The sequence below is a fragment of the Trachypithecus francoisi genome, unplaced genomic scaffold, assembly GCF_009764315.1.
Source record: "Trachypithecus francoisi isolate TF-2019V2 unplaced genomic scaffold, Tfra_2.0 Lachesis_group12, whole genome shotgun sequence".
NCBI classification, from domain to species: Eukaryota; Metazoa; Chordata; class Mammalia; order Primates; family Cercopithecidae; genus Trachypithecus; species Trachypithecus francoisi.
In genome coordinates, this window is record NW_022681457.1 from 81,391,450 (window position 1) to 81,396,061 (window position 4,612).

Below are 4,612 nucleotides of genomic sequence, written 5' to 3' on the forward strand. Positions count from 1 at the left end.
TCAGTACTTCATTCATTCATCCATTCATTCATTCACTCAGGACACAATGTGATTTGCAGAATGGGTTTAGTCTGGGACACAGTGTCGAACACAATTTTTAATTGGATCATTTATCTTTATCAATTTGTTGGAGTTCTTAATATATTATTTTGAGGGCTGTACATGCTGCAAATTTACTTTCCATCTGTGTGGCTTGCCATTTTAGTCTCTTAATGGTGTCTTTTGGACACCAAAAGTTAGACATAGTCAAATATATTAGTCTTTTCCTTTATGATTATTGTTTCTTAATTTTCATTTAAGACATCTTTTTCTAATTTGATGACCTGAGGTTATTTTTATATTACTTTTTAGAGTAGTGTTGTTCAATGAAAGTGTGAGCTGAGCCACTCATGTAATTTAAAACATTCTAGTATTCGCATTAAGTGGGCAAGAATTAGATAAAACTAATTTTAATAATGTGATATTTAACTCAGTATATCCAATTTGTCAATGATTGAATATAAAAATTATTGAGATATTTTACATTGTTTTGTCCTACTAATGCTTAAAATCCAGTGCAGATTTTATACTTCATAGTACATCTCAAGAGCTCCATGGCCATCTATGGGCAGAGCTATTAATGTTTAAGAGGATCTGTTGTTTTGTCCTTTCTCAGTGAGATCTGTATTCCACCTGAAATTGGTTTTCGAGTGCAGTGTGAAGTAGGAATCCAGCTTAATTTTTTTCTTTCCAAACAAGCATCCAGTTGACTCACCACCAGCTTATTGAAGAGACAGTCCTTCCTCACTGGTCTGCTATGCTACTGCGGCCATAAAGAAAGTGTCCCCATATGTGCAAGTCCATTTCTGGACTCTATTCTGTGCCATTGGTCTATTTGTCTAAGCAACGGCACTGCACTATCTTAAATATCATAATTTGTGTAACAAATTCTAACATCTGGTAAGGAAGGATGTCTTCTCAAGAGAGTCTTGCCTCTTCTTGGCCCTTTGTATGTCCATATAAATTATAACGAGCTTGTCAAGTTCCCTAAAAATATCTTTTGGGAGTTTTATTGAGATTATATTGACTCTAGACTTCAGTTTGAGGAGAGCAGTTCTTTTTTTTTTTTTTTTTTGAGATGGAGTCTTGCTCTGTTGCCCAGGCTGGGGTGCAGTGGCCGCATCTCAGCTCACTGCAAGCTCTGCCTCCCAGGTTTACGCCATTCTCCTGCCTCAGCCTCCTGAGTAGCTGGGACTACAGGCAACCGCCACCTCGCCCGGCTAGTTTTTTGTATTTTTTAGTAGAGACGGGGTTTCACCGTGTTAGCCAGGATGGTCTCGATCTCCTGACCTCGTGATCCGCCCGTCTCGGCCTCCCAAAGTGCTGGGATTACAGACTTGAGCCACCGCGCCCGGCCTGAGGAGAGCACTTCTTAATGTCATGTGTTCATCTAATGCTATCATCTGCTCAGGATCTGGACACATTCTTGCCTTCTAGACTGCTGCCTTTCCCATTCTGAAGTAGAAGCGCTGACTGAGCAAGAGGCTTAACCCTCAGAACTTTGATGAGAGCACAATGGGACCCTCCCCTTTTTGCAGGAGGCATTTCTCAAGGGCAGAAAGTCCTTGGGATGGTCCTGGAATCCTAGGATGAAGAAAATAGAGTCTGGGAGGAACCAGAGCAAAGGAAACAGAAGCAAACCTGAGTCTCCATCTATCTATAGCAGGGACCTTGTGCCCTATGTGTGATTCTCAGGGGTTGCACTCACTTGAATGCAGGGCAGATCGACAGGACTTACCCTCCAGAGAACACATTAGATGTGTTCCACTCCTCACTCTCCTCTTCATTCTCTGTCACTGGCCCTGCAATTTGCTCTGTGGCTACAGACCAAGTTCCATGGAGAAGCCAGTCTCAAACGTAGAGAGCCTCATGCAGGCTGGCTGACCAGGCATGAGAGGAAAGGAGGGAACTGTTGAAAAAAAGGAAATCTCTGGCATCTGAAGAGGATTGCTCAGATGGAATGGAGACAAAATAGAGATAGTAGCAAGGTAACCAGGATCTGGTCATGGAAAAGGGGTCCTGTCACTTAAACCAAGGCTGAAGGTGGGTTTGCTGTTGTCTTGCATTCTGTGTGTCCACCAGGCCAAGCTGCTGGGAATCCACAGTCCTGGCAATTCTGAACTGCCCCAGAACTGCCCCAGCATGAGGGAAACCATCTCTCCAGGATGAGAGCTGTGAATTGTCGTGGCTGGTTGGGGGTGGCTTGATAGGGAGTGGGAGCTAGAGTACAGGGCATTAGAAACAAGGGCTAGGAGGAGGAGCCGAGGGAAAGGCAGGGGAGTAATGGAAATTGGGACCCTGATGAACCTGGCAGCAGCAGATGCATGGTTTAAAACCAACAGAGGAAGAGCTGGGCAGATCCTTACAGTAGGGTAATGGGCAGGGCTGACGTTATTCAGAGAGGGGTTATTCAGATATTCAGATAGGGCAGAACCCCGTTATTCAGATAGGGTAGGGCAGAACCCTGAAAATGTGGGATGGCCCAGGAGACTAGGGTGTAGGCTTGGACACTGAGGGAAAATGGCAGAAAGGAGGGCTGGATAATGAAAGCATTAAGGAACAGAAAAGGTGAAGTCGTGGGTTGAGGAAGAGAAATTTGAGGTAACTTGCTTGTCATTCTTTCAAATGGGAGCTCTCGTTACTTGTCCAGATGAATGCAAATGAGTCATTGGGATGTGGCCAGACCTACTCCAGGATTTATCTCACACACAGCCCTCACATCATCCCATAACTGAATGCCCATTATGAAATGTACATACACATCTCTTTTGGTCTAGTGAGCAGGTCCCACCAATCAGGGAAATGGTGCTAGTTTCTAGGTTTAAGAGTTGTTGGCCGGGCGCGGTGGCTCAAGCCTGTAATCCCAGCACTTTGGGAGGCCGAGACGGGCGGATCACGAGGTCAGGAGATCGAGATCATCCCGGCTAACACGGTGAAACCCCGTCTCTACTAAAAAATACAAAAATCTAGCCGGGCGAGGTGGCGGGCGCCTGTAGTCCCAGCTACTCGGGAGGCTGAGGCAGGAGAATGGCGTGAACCCGGGAGGCGGAGCTTGCAGTGAGCTGAGATCCGGCCACTGCACTCCAGCCTGGGCGACAGAGCGAGACTCCGTCTCAAAAAAAAAAAAAAAAAAAAAAAAAAAAAGAGTTGTTATGGGAAATGGCAAAGAGATGAAATGGGGCTGTAGTAATAATCCTTGTTCTTGGGACACTACGTAGTTTTGCCCTCAGTAGGCAAAGACTGACCAAAGGGCTAGGATAGATTTAGAGGGCCGGAGCCTAGGAGAGCAGTGCTGAAGCAGGAATTGGGAAAATGGGAAGAAATCAGTGCCCCCGTATCCTTCCCTGACAACACTATTCAAAGCCCTTTTCACTGCATTTATATCACTGGATGGATATGTGTGATTAGAGATGACGTGTCCATTTTACCATGAGGATGGTGAAGACCAGAGAAGGAAGTCCCATAGGTGGCAAGGGGGTGACAAAGCAGATGGGACTAGAACTTGGGCCAAAAGAAGGGGGCAGGAATGAGGGAGCACAGCATGGTGCAAAACTGAACTTTTTGGAGCGTACCATCTTGGTTCCTGTGTTCCCTTGGTTTGATGACTTACTCTTAACTGGAACTATAAACATAGAGCTGAAACTGGTAGGATGACTTCCCACTCCTGAGTGCCTAACGACTAGATTTGGACTTCATTGCTCACTACCTGAGATGCCTGTCTCCATGTCAGATAATTAAGGAGAGTGCACCCTCCCCCTTTCTTTAGTCTGATGAAGCAATCCCCTCTGCTAACCATTCCTTATTTCTTTGATCACCATCCAAATCATAAGACCATTTGCTCACCTATTCTCTCTGGTATTTTTGTCACCATAATATTCTGATTGTTCTTTCTTCACCCAACACCCTTTTCCTCCCTTACTTTCAGTGGTACTCTATGGGTTCAGCTGCATGATTAGCAAACTTCCCTATTTCCTTAGACTGCTTCTGTATGGACAGTTCCTTGCTTCTCCCAGCTTTAAATGTAGCTTGGATTTCCCTTGAGGACATTGCGTCCTGTGTATTTCAGGTAGAGACTACTTATTCTCTGAAACTCTAAGTACTTGGTGGGAATGTGGCGTATAGGTTCTCTTTGCTCCTTTTGATTCCTTTCAAACCATTATTCCTCTCTTCCTACTATAAATCTCTTGTTCCTACGTGTGTACTTGAGAGTCGTGAGAGGAGAGAGAGGATTGAAAAGCTACCTATGGTGTACTATACTTATTAGCTGGGTGGCAAATAATCAGTACACTAAAATCCCGTGACATGCAGTTTACCTATATAAACCTGCACATGCACTCCAGAGTCTAAAAGTTAAAAAAGGAAATACACACAATATTATGTGTATATGTTACATGTATTTGTAATATAGACTTTATATATTAAACATATAATATTTTAGATGTCAGTTGTATTGATATTTGTATAAACTATGCAACTATATATGATTAATAAATATAATATGCATATTTACATATAAATAGACTTGAATTGCTGGTATAAAGTATGTTGTTAAACTTTGATAAATTCAGCATGA